This window comes from Oryctolagus cuniculus, chromosome 6 (assembly GCF_051225735.1).
Source record: "Oryctolagus cuniculus isolate XC-2025 breed Fujian yellow rabbit chromosome 6, ASM5122573v1, whole genome shotgun sequence".
NCBI classification, from domain to species: domain Eukaryota; kingdom Metazoa; phylum Chordata; class Mammalia; order Lagomorpha; family Leporidae; genus Oryctolagus; species Oryctolagus cuniculus.
Window position 1 is genome coordinate 34,088,620 of NC_142872.1, and position 12,963 is coordinate 34,101,582.

The window sequence follows — 12,963 nt, forward strand, 5'->3', positions numbered from 1 at the left end:
CAGAGGCGGGGAACCTTTTATATGCCAAGGGCCACTGATAATACCATCAGTGGGCCACACCAAATCAGCAACTTAAAAAATTAGCCTGCTGTATTTAGTCCAACATTTAATTAACTCACCCCTAATGTGATAGCTGGAACTGCTTCTCTTTAGTGAGGTGTGTGACGTTAGCTGCTATAGATGAGGTTGCTACTCACAACTGCTTTTCCACATTTACCTTGGTCAGTCAGGAGTGCAGTCGACTCTCAGTGATAAGTTTTGAAAAGAACTGCTTGGAGCAGGTGTTTTAAACACAGATGCATGTTTCAATGCATATCTCCTCAAGGTGGGAAATTCATCACTACTTAGCTAACATTTATAGAACTCAAGCAGTAGTAGGTTGTTGCACCTAGCTTTTCATCTCATCAGCACTTTGCAGCTGAATGGTTTTGTGTTGCAGAGTATCAGCCCATCAGCTGGTTCCACATTGAATGCTATAGCAAAGATGTTCAATTCCGTTTGTTTACTTTTCACATCCTTGAATTTTTTTGATTAAATGTGTCAATTTGTTTCACATATTCGCCAGCATATTCAAGTGTCCTAGAAGGCTTTCCTCCTTCCACAGTAGAGAAATGCACTTCGTCCTTTCGTGTTGCATTTTCCGTTCTCCACAGTCTTAATTGAGCTTCAGATGATTTCACATTTGAAGGCAGGGAGCTGAGAAGCTTGTGGGGGTGCTGTAGTTCAATGGTCAGCTCCGAGAGCTACTTGGTGGTGTCCACCACAGACACGAGATCATTCAGCTGTTTGCTACCAAGTTCCCAAACAGCTCTTCCCTTCATCTCCATCAACTGCCTGACTTCATTCTGCAATTTGTGAAAGGTCATGGGCATGTTCCTGTGACTCAACCACTGCACTTCACTGCCATAAACAAGATCACCACACACCTAGTCAAGATCGTGCAGTCATTCCTTCAACTGGTGGCTGTGAAACCGTCTGCTTTTGACGAAACTGACACCCAGCAGTACTGTCACCGTCTCATTGTTGAACTGCAACCACCATGCACAGAGACTCTCTGGCCGATGATGCAGTGACATATAATTAAATCACTCAGATCAAGACTGAGACAGGGCAGTTCTTTCTGACCAACGCAATTAACCCTTTTCATGAGTCAACCGTGGCTGAAGCTTGACCTCCAGGAAAGCCACTTAACTTTTCAGGTGTTAGCTCAGGCTTTTACACTGATAAACAAGTCTCTCAAACAAGTTCTCACCTCTTGAAGTTATTCCATGCACGAAAACAGCCAGTTGGGTAGTATTTGTTAGGTCTAATCTTCGTCATAAGCCAGAGAGAAAAACTGGAAATCTTCTGCAGAATCCTCAGGTGTTTCTTCAATATCTTGTGCTAAGTCGGTAATTCAACCCGAGATGGTTCTGGGAAACAAACTAACACTCTGAAACAATCTCACTTTATCTGGTGCTAACAACTCCACAGCAGCCACCACACACTCTTTCACAAACGCTTCCTCTACATCAGGCCTCAACTTGCTCTGGATTAGCTCACTCAATGCGTACCTCACCTGAGTAACACTGTCTCTGTCACTACCAAGCCCGGTGAAAGCAACTAGCTGTGATTCAAAACTCAGCTGAAGGGCTTTGATTTTATCCAGATGCATTTGACTTGCCAGTTCTTTGAGTTTAGTATGTTTTCAGCTGTAATGAAATGCCAGGCTGGCTTTTTCCATTACTACTAATGCATCAACACAAGCAAGTCACACAGGTTTGCCTTTGACTTCAACAACAACAACAAAAAGCGTTTGTCCCTTCCCTTGGAAGATCGACATTCTCCCAAAGTGATCCATAGGTGGAATGTAATCCATGGAGTCCACAAACTCATAACGTTTCTCCCTCTCTAGGTATACTGAAAGAAGACTACAGGGGCTGGGAATAAAGTCAGCACATCAGAGAGATGGAAAAGTCAATGCTTTTACACCAAGCCTTTCTTATCATCTTTGTTTATCACATCCAAGAGGCAGAAAACTCATTTTGTTGGCAATACCTACTTCCAAAAAAATAGTAACCTTCTCCTTTCAGCATCCCATGAAGGAGACTCCAGTCTCTACAAATAAAATACTTTCAGAAAAAAAAGACTACATTAATATAATCTGAAAATAATTGCGGAATATGGGACTATTAGAATATGTGACTTGTGAAATATGAATGGTTTGAGATTGAGGAAGATGCCAAATTGCCCCAATTACCATCCCCTTCCACAGACACTTAGCCATTTCACACACTGCACCTGCATTGCAAACACTGTAAGTGCAAACACTTCTATCCAAACTTTCAGGTATACATACCAGGCCTCAGCTGCAGATGAGCAAATGGCAAATTGTAGGGTAGCTGGGAGTCTACAAGTCTTTAGACTTGTACAAACAGCCACATCGTAAAGTTAAAGAACATCTTGCCAAGGGCTTGTCAATACACTGTCTAGTCTCCTTTCTGTGTCTTAGCACCCTTGTGACCCACAGCAAATTACTTAACCTCTCTGAACTTGTCTTTGCTCTTCTGCAAAGCAAAGAGATTGAACTAGATACTCCTAAAAGCCCTCCAGCACTAACATAACATGAGTTAATTTTCAAATGTTAACATTCATAATTCCTCTAGAGTTAAAAACTTAGATCTCTGAAGGACTCCGAATAAGTGAAGCTCATATTTGAATTGCAAACAGTGAGCAAGAGCTTGCTGATCTTAATCTCTTATCTATTTGTTGCTAAGATGTGCAAAATTGACAAAATTGGCAAAATTGGCTTCTCCTCAAGAGGGAGTATGAGAAGCCAGTCTCCCAACACTGCCCATTGCATTGGCAACATCATTTGAGAAAAAATGCTACCTCTCCCCTCCTTCTATGCTTGGCCTGAGATAATGCACTAAATTGTTTCAGAATGGGAAGGGAATTATTGACTAAAGATAGCCTGACAGTGCTCCATTTTAGGGGCTTTAATACTAATAGCAGCTAAGAATAAGATTTACAGGGGCTATAATTGCAAAATGAGCATCAGAAATCTGGATCTCTTTTCCTAGAGCCTGGCTATTTCTACACTGTCAGAGTAAATTATTGACAAAACCATCTGGCTCTTTTCAGGAGAACACTCTACTCCCAGTTCTGGGCAGGTGATATGTTTCATTCTGTCAATGGAGAAAGAAGCTGATTTTAGTCTCAAAGCATTGATAATTTCTCTAGACTTGCATTCCCCGTGTGTAAACTGTGCTTATCACTGTGTACCAGAGGGGGAAGAACCTCACTTTTAGGGCTGAGAGAGATGAAATGAAAAGCACATAAATTGATTGTGAGCACACTTGGACTGCAGCCTTAAATGTGGTCTGCACTGGAGTGGAGGTAATCACAGTGTTCTACCCTCTACCCAGTTATATGCTGTAAAAGTTATTGTAGGTGGCGGGGCACAAGGGAATGTCTGGTCCTGGTTGGGCGGCAGGAGAAAGAGCAGCTCTTCGTTCCCTCCTCTCACAGCGGATCTCCCTGGGTAGAGTTGGGGTTTGGAGTAAGGTGCTACATCTCAGGAAAACTCTGTTCAGTAGGCCAGTGCTTGGTTTTTTGTTTGCTTGTTTTGGCTCAGATGACACTGCCCAGGAGTGAGGAAGCTGGAAGTGTGTCCATAACCACGTCAGCACTCCAGGCTGCCGTTCCAACTTTGGAAGTTGAGTTGGAAGAAATAAAAACAGAACAGTCATGTAGTGTTTTCATGCTCGCCTCTCTGAAAATTCAGTGGTGAGCAGGTAAGCCCAGAGGAGCCTGCCTCTCCCCTGGCTCAGTTCCGTCCGTAGTCATGAGGATCATAGCATTGCTACTTCCTCAAAAATAAGGCAGATGCTATCAATCCAGCCTGCCTCCCTGAGTCTGGATCAAATTTCATTGTGATTCATGAGTATTCCGAGGCTGTGATGGGGTTTAAGGTGACTGTTCTGTTACATATGGAATTTTTTTTTTTTTTTGACAGGCAGAGTGGACAGTGAGAGAGAGAGACAGAGAGAAAGGTCTTCCTTTGCTGTTGGCTCACCCTCCAATGGCCACCGCGGCCAGCACACTGCGCCGATCCGATGGCAGGAGCCAGGTACTTCTCCTGGTCTCCCATGGGGTGCAGGGCTCAAGCACTTGGGCCATCCTCCACTGCACTCCCTGGCCACAGCAGAGAGCTGGCCTGGAAGAGGGGCAACCGGGACAGAATCCGGCGCCCCGACCGGGACTAGAACCCAGTGTTGCCGGCACCACAAGGCAGAGGATTAGCCTAGTGAGCCGCGGCGCCAGCCCTGAATTTCCTTCTTTTTTCAGTTGTGTGTGTTCTCATTTCTGGAGGTTCAGAGTCACGGGATAGGTGAGTACTCAGTCTCTTCTTTCTCTCTAAAGCAGTATTCAAGCCCATTTCAGTGAGTTTAAAAACTTTGGTTTGGGGATTTTCAGAACTGTGAAAACATTCTGCATGACACTGTAATGGTAGACAGTAATATGTTAATAGGCAAAATTCCCTGTGCTATCTCTTCAGTATTTTTGAAAAGTCTAAAACTTCTTAAAAATTAGTCTAGGGAGCTGGCAACACCAGCATCCAATATGGGTGCTGGTTCATGTTCTTGCTAATGGCCTGGAAAAGCAATAGATGATGGCACAAGTATCTGGGTCCCTGCCACTCACGTAGGAGACCTGAAAGAAGCCACTGGATCCTAGCTTCTGCCTGGTGAGCACTGGTCTTTCTGGCCACCTGGGGATTGAACCAGTGGATGAAAAATCTCTCTGTGTGTTTCTACCTCTGTCTGTGCAACTGTGATTTTCAAAAATAAATAAATTTTTAAAAAACTAAGGTCTATAAAAAAAAGACAACCATTTTCTAAATATATGTTTTCCCTTTAGCAGAACTAATGGGGGAAAGAGACTGTACTATTTTGGCCCATGTGGTTCCCATGTTTTAGGTCACTGTATATTTCTAAGATTTATTTTATTTATTTGCAAGACAGAGTTACAGAGAGAGATCTTCTATCTGCTGGTTCACTCCCCAGATGGCTGCAGCAGCCGGAGCTGTGTCATTCCGAAACTAGGAGCCAGGAGCTTCTTCCCACTCTCCCACACAGGTGCAGGGGCCCAAGGACTTCGGCCATCTTCCACTGCTATCCCAGGCCATAACAGAAAGCTGGATTGAAAGAGGAACAGCCAGGACTAGAACCAGTGCCCAAATGGGATGCTGGTGCCTCAGCCCAGGGCACTAACCACAGCGCCGGCCCCCCAGGTCACTGTGTATTTCTATAGAAAACAGAATCTGGACAGACAGGCAATAACATCTTCCAAAGAAGAAGGTTTTAGAACATTAAGAAGCAATACAGGGGCTAGCGCTGTGGCTTAGTGGGTAAGGCCACCACCTGTAGTGCCAGCATTCCATATGGGCACTGGTTTCAGTCCCAGCTGCTCCCCTTCTGATCCAGCTCTCTGCTAAGGCCTGGAAAAGCAGTGGAAGATGGCCCAAGTTCTATACCTGCATGGTAGACCTGGAAGAAGCTCCTGGCTCCTGGCTTCAGATCAACGCAGCTCCGGCTACTGCAGCCATCTGGAGAGTGAACTGGCAGATAGAAGACATCTCTCTCTCTCTCTTTCTCCCTCTCTCTCTGTCTCTCTATAACTCTGCCTTTCAAATAAATAAACAAATCTTTAAAAAAAAAAAAAAAGAGGCAATACAGGCAATATATCCTGGGATCTTATCTTCTTTTTTTTTTAACTTTTATTTAATGAATATAAATTTCCAAAGTACGACTTATGGATTACAATGGCTTCCCCCCCATACCGTCCCTCCCACCCACAACCCTCCCCTTTCCCACTCCCTCTCCCCTTCCATTCACATCAAGATTCATTTTCGATTATCTTAATATACAGAAGATCAGCTTAGTATACATTAAGTAAGGATTTCAACAGTTTGCTCCCACACAGAAACATAAAGTGAAAAATAATAGATGATTTTTTTAAAATGATGATGAAATCAGATCAGACCTATTGTCATGTTTAATCCCAGTGAGAGTCAAGTTGGGAGTTGATAATTTCTTTTTTTTTTTTTTTTTACAGAGGATCAGTTTAGTATACATTAAGTAAAGATTTCAACAGTTTGCACCCCCATAGAAACACAAAATGAAATATATTGTTTGAGTACTCGTTATAGCATTAAATCTCAATGCACAGCACATTAAGGACAGAGATCCTACATGAGGAGTAAGTGCACAGTGACTCCTGTTGTTGACTTTACCAATTGACACTCCTGTCTATGGCATCAGTAGTCTCCCTATGCTCCAGTCATGAGTTTCCAAGGCTATGGAAGCCCTCTGAGTTCTCCGACTCTTATCTTGTTTAGACAAGGTCATAGTCAAAGTGGAGGATCTCTCCTCCCTTCAGAGAAAGGTACCTCCTTCTTTGAAGACCTGTTCTTTCCACTGGGATCTCACTCACAGAGATCTTTTGCCAGAGTGTCTTGGCTTTCCATGCCTGAAATACTCTCATGGGCTTTTCAGCCAGATCCGAATGCCTTTAGGGATGATTCTGAGGCCAGAGTGCTATTTAGGACATCTGCCATTCTATGAGTCTGCTGAGTATCTCACTTCCCATGTTGGATCACTCTCCCCTTTATTTATTCTATCGGTTAGTGTTAGCAGGTACTAGACTTGTTTATGTGCTCCCTTTGACTCTTAGTCCTTTCATTATGACCAACTGTGAACTGAAATTGATCACTTGGAATAGTGAGATGGCATTGGTACATGCCACCTTGATGGGATTGAATTGGAATCCCCTGGTATGTTTAACTCTACCATTTGGGGCAAGTCAGCTTGAGCATGTCCCAAATTATACAGCTCTTCTCTCTCTTATTCCCACTCTTATGTTTAACAGGGATCACATTTCAGTTAATTTTCAACACTTAAGAATAATTGTGTATTAATTACAGAATTAAACCAGGGATCCTATCTTCTATGTCAGCAAGAAATCAGATGAAGACCTCAGAAAAAAAATGGAAAAAAAAAAAAACAGTGGGGAGAGAATATAGACAACAATGGTCAACAGATGAGTGAATATTACTGAGGTTTTCCATTTCATGTTACCGTCCCCAGCAATTGTCCTTATATGTAAGTATGTCAAAACACAGCCATTGGGACTGGTGTTGTAGCTTAATGGGTTAAGCCACTGCCTGTGATGCTGGCATACCAAATGGGTGCAGGCTGAAGTCCCAGCTGCTCCACTTCCAGTCCATCTCGCTGCTAATGTGCCTAGGAAAGCAGTGGAAGAAGATTAAAGTACTTGGGCCCCTCCAACCACATGGGAGACCTGGAAGCAGCTCCTAGCTCTTGGCTTCAGCTTGGCACAGCCCCAGCCTTTGCAGCCATTTGAGGAGAGAATCAGAAAATCAAAGATCTCTCTCTCTCTCTCTCTCTCTGTCTCTGTCTCTGTCTCTCTTCCTCCCTCTCTGTAACACTGCCTTTCAAATATATAAAACTTTTTTAAAAATACAACCATTGAGTCTAAGAAAGAAATCACAATAGTTCCTTTTCTGTTCAACTCATATCTACACTATCACAAAATCTGTTTATATCTTCCATATAATTCCCGAATCTATTCATTTTCCCTACTTTCAATTACATCATAACCACTACCAACAGAAACATCCAATACCAAACTAACACTGTCTCACTTTAATTAATTTATTAAATTCTAACTATACAAATGTCTCTCTTTTTTTTTATAGGCAGAGTTAGACAGTGAGAGAGAGAGAGAGACAGGGAGAAAGCTCTTCCTCCATTGGTCCACCCCCCAAATGGCTGCTATGGCTGGCGCGCTGCGACAATCTGAAGCCAGGAGACAGGAGCTTCCTCCTGGTCTCCCATGTGGGTGCAGGGCCCAAGCACTTGGGCCATCCTCCACTGCCTTCCCAGGCCACAGCAGAGAGCTGGATTGGAAGAGGAGCAACCGGGACAGAATCCGGCGCCCCAACCGGGACTAGAACCCAGGGTGCCGGCACCACAGGTGGAGGATTAGCCTAGTGAGCCGTGCCACTGGCCAAAATGTCTCTTACTAATCCATTCTCCAAGATGCATCTAAGCTGATATTTTAAAACACTAACACACTTATGATTCTCTCCACATTCTTCAGTGACTTCTCATGGACCTTCAGGATAAAAACAAAATACCTTATGATGGACAAGAAGCCTCTCATGGGGTCTGGCTCCTGTCTACCTCTCCAGATTTTTCTTTACACTCAGCACTCCAGCCACAGGAATCTTCTATTAGATCCTCACACTCACCATGTTGTCTTCTAAATTGAGTCCCCTGTCATTTTTCTTCTTTTTTTCTGGAAATGTTCTTTCTCCTTCTGTGCTTAATTAACACCCCACCCATTCTACATTAATTAACTGCTGGTTAGTTGACATTATTCATTACTCAAGTGTCACTTTCATAGGCATGGTCCACCAATTTGCAGTATTTCAAAGGCTAGATGCCTTTACTACATATGTTCTTGAGACCTGGTTACCTTTATTTCATATCACTTACTCCCACTTGTAACAGTACCTTCAATGGCAGGAGCTGGGCTGATCCAACGCCAGGAGCAAGGAGCTTCTTCCAGATCTCCACCATGGATGCAGGGGCCCAAGAACTTGGGCCATCTTCTACTGCTTTCCCAGGCTGTAGCAGGTTGTGCAATACAGATCTCAAGATAAATTTTCCTCAAGAAATGAAGAGGGAATTTTCCCAGATTTCTTCCCTGTCAATCATAATCATGATTTTGATGGGATTCAGGGGAAGTCAGAAGTCAGACACTTCATAACACTGCCCCTATTCTCATCTTGACAGGGTATGAAGTTGGAATCAAACTGCTTCTTTCTGAGACTAACAAGAGGGAGTTCACTTCATCCATAGCTCTCAGAAGCTCCCTAAACTTCCCTGGAGCTTCCGCATCAATACTAAATGTTGACTTTTTGCCTAAAAGTGACATAAAATCTCACTAGTTATGGTTTAAGCCAATGAATCATTTGTTCTCACACAATCAGAAGCCAAGTCGGGTGATTCTTGGCCTTTGTTCATGTTGTTTGAGACCAAGGACCCAGGCTCCTTCTCTCTGCTTTGGCATCCTTCGCATGCTCACCTTTCTCTTCATGCTCAGCATTTCAAAATTAAAGGATTGGCTGCTTCTGAGAACACTACCTTGAAGCTCTAGGGGGAAATAAGAGTATAAAGACATAGCAGCAAGCTGCCTAAGTCCTTTCCTGCCAGGAATGGAAATTCTTTCTCAGAAGCCCCCAGCAGGTTTCTCCACTTCCCTGGTGATAATGCGGGACCACGGACACCCCTTGCTACACAGAAGCCAGGAAAGTGAATCCCTGTTAACTGGAGGATGGCAAGGTAGAAGGAAGCTGGGTAAGACTTTGGAGTGGGGAATCTGGACTCTGCCATGCAGTCATAGTTTTATTTTACAAACTGGCCAATAGGTAAGAGGACCAAATGTAGTTGAACTTGAGGAACAAATTTTGCCATTTAACTGCTTTTATTTTACTTACCTGATTTTATAATTTTGACAGAAAGATTGATTTTAAATATAGCCTTATTAGAAATAAAGAATGCTTGGGACCGGCGCTGTGGCTCAGCGGGTTAATGCCCTGACCTGAAGCACCAGCATCTCTCTCATATGGGCGCCGGTTCTAGTCCTGGCTGCTCCACTTCCAATCCAGTTATCTGTTGTGGCCTGGGATACCAGTAGAAGATAGCCCAAGTCCTTAGGCCCCTGCACCCACGTGGAAGACCGAGAAGAAGCTCCTGGCTCCTGGTTTCAGATAGGCGCAGCTCCGGCCGCTGCAGCCATCTGGGGAATGAACCAGCGGATGGAAGACCTCTCTCTGCCTCTGCCTCTCTCTGTAACTCTGTCTTTCAAATAAATAAAATAAATATTTAAAAAAAAAGAAATAAAGAATGCTTGATATGTGATAAAAACCTATGAATTCTCCACTAATATTAAAAATTTTATTTTCTCAACACAACCTTTCAATAAAATCAGCTGACACCATGACTTGTCTTTGGATCAAGGCTTTCTGATATTCAGAACAGAGAAATGATATTTCCTTGGACACCAAGTGTGTTACCTGAGCTAAATCAATCAAATGCTATTTAATCAAATGAATATTAACTGAGCAATTCCATGGTACTGTCCTAGACATTGCAATCCATGATCAGATGTTTCAACCAGGACCCAAAGTCAAAATCCAACAATAAAACTCCAAATCCTAGTCCATGTATAAAGAGGTGGAAACCACTCTTGCATGATTTAATTTGATTCTCTTTCAGAAAATCTAAGCCTAATTGGACAATTGCTCCTTGAAACCATGGAGAGATGCTCATATAACAAATCTCCAAGGACAAAAATACATTATCTTTCCCCTTGCAAATACTTTCAATTAAAGAAGAAAGTCAAAAGAAATCTCTGCACTTAGCTTTACATTATGTATTATATAATAGCACAAATTAAATAGTAAAATACATGGTATCCATAACTATTTCTGAGATACATTCTTTATGATAAGTATGTATAAAAATAATTTCTGAGATACATTCTTTATGATAAGTATGTATAAAAATAATAATTTTAGCTGAAATTGTAGTGCCATTACTGTACTTCAATGATGAAGAATATTATACATCAAATCACCTAAATGTAAGTACTACTGTTTAACACTTATTCAATAAATATTTATTTAGGACTCACATCAACATTCTATTTAGTGGACAGCAGTTTGTCCCAGTGATTAGGATACCTGTTAAGAAGCCCACATCCCGGGCCAACGCCGTGGCTCACTTGTCTAATACTCCGCCTGCGGCGCCTGCACACTGGGTTCTAGTCCCGGTTGGGGCACCGGAATCTGTCCTGGTTGCTCCTCTTCCAGTCCAGCTCTCTGCTGTGGCCCGAGAAGGCAGTGGAGGAGGGCCCAAGTGCTTGGGCCCTGCTTCCATATGGGAGACCAGGAGGAAGCACCTGGCTCCTGGCTTCGGATCAGCGCAGCACGCCAGCAATAACAGCTATTTGGGGGATGAACCAATGGAAAAGGAAGACCTTTTTCTCTGTCTCTCTCTCTCTCTCACTGTTTAACTCTGCCTGTCAAAAATAAATAAATACATAAATATAGAAAGAAAGAAAGAGAGAGAGAGAGAGAAAGAAAGAAAGAAAGAAAGAGAGAGAGAGAGAGAGAGAGAGAAAGGAAAGAAAGAAAGAAAGAAAGAGAGAGAGAGAGAGAGAGAAAGAAGCCCACATCTCATTCAGAGTACCTGGGTTTGAGTTCTGTCTCTAGCTCTTGACTCCAGCTTCCTTTAATGGAAATATGGGTAGCACTGGTGATGGTTCAAGTGGCTGGGTCCCTGCCACCCATGTGGAAGACCCAGACTGAATTCCTAGCTTCTGAATTCAACTTGATACAGTCATGTCATTCTGGGTGTGAGGAACAAACCAAATGCTGGGAACATCCTCTTTGGTATCTCATATAACTTAATAAACAATGACTGAATTCCTATTGTGTGTCCAGGAGAGCCCCCAGGAAAACAAAGTAATGTCAGCCTGGCATAGAGGTCATTACGCCATTAAATAAACAGCATTCTGGTGGCTAAGAGCATAAACTTCAGACAGATATTGACCTCTGGCTACCACACTTTTGATCCTGTGCAAATTAAACTTTCTAAATCATATTTTCCTCATTTGTAAAATGAACATACCTACAGAATCTACCTCATAAGTTTATATGCACATGTGCATCAAATGAGGTACAACCTGGAGTGCTTGGTACATAGGTTTTTTTTTAATTTTTATTTGACAGGTAGAGTGAGAGAGAGAGAGAGAGAGAGAGGTCTTCCTGACGTTGATTCACTCCCCAAATGGCCGCTATGGCTGGTGCTGCGCCAATCCGAAGGCAGGAGCCAGGTGCTTCTTCCTGGTCTCCCATGCGGGTGCAGGGCCCAAGCACTTGGACGGACCATCCTCCACTGCCCTCCACAGCAGAGAGCTGGACTGTAAGAGGAGCAACTGGGACTAGAACCCGGCGCCTGTATAGGATGTCGGCGCCGCAGGCGGAGGATTAACCAAGTGAGCCACAGCACTGGCCCTAGTACATAGTTTCTTAACCATGATAGTCTTCAAATTCTTACATTAAATTTTTTGGTTACTTGTTCAGTTCCAGAAAACATTTGTGAGGAACAGACTGTACATCTGAATGACATTGGAAAAGTCTTCACCAGACAGTGAAATTTTATCTGAATCTTCAAGTACAAGTGGGAATTCAGTAGACAGGGGAGAGGCAAGGAAAGCACTCTGAGCAGAAGTCCAGTGATCTGCAAAGCCTGTGAGGCTCACAGCCCCATAAAGTCAGCAGAAATTAGGAGGAAGGCAGAGAGGGAAGTGTCAGTATGATGAGGCGCAGAAGGACAGACAGCATCTGGTGCTAAGACAGGTTGAGGGTTGACTGGGGAGCACTTTGAAACCCAGGCACGGAGACCAGGAAACAAGTGTGTTCACCTGTCTATGGTTCTTTGGTAAGGGCATCACTCACCATTTACCATCACTTTTTACACACAAGTGAGCTTGCAAACAATTAAAGGCAAACTGCCATGCTGAGAGGGAATCAGACTGAAGGGAGCACTAGCGAAGAGCTAATGTGAGTCTGTGACTTGACTCCTATTATCTTACATATAAGATATCTTATATATGTTATCTTATATATACATATATCATATTTTAAACACAAGTTATCTTATATATAAGAATCTTACATATAAGATTCTTGTGCTCACAGAAGAGACACAAAGACTCAAATATGTGACTCTTGCAGACTGTAAGAACCCAGCATTCTTCCATGTTTGGACTGAGAACTGCCGGTAAGGAAGCATTTGGCTCGTGAGACTCAAACCCAGAACATGC

General features: G+C 43.1%; 1 long non-coding RNA gene across 9 annotated transcripts in view; it reads right to left on the reverse strand.

Moving 5' to 3' along the window:
- Nucleotides 1–12,963, reverse strand: part of LOC149126097 (uncharacterized) — a 434,465-nt gene that overhangs the window by 94,138 nt on the left and 327,364 nt on the right. The gene's annotated exons all lie outside the window — the stretch shown is intronic.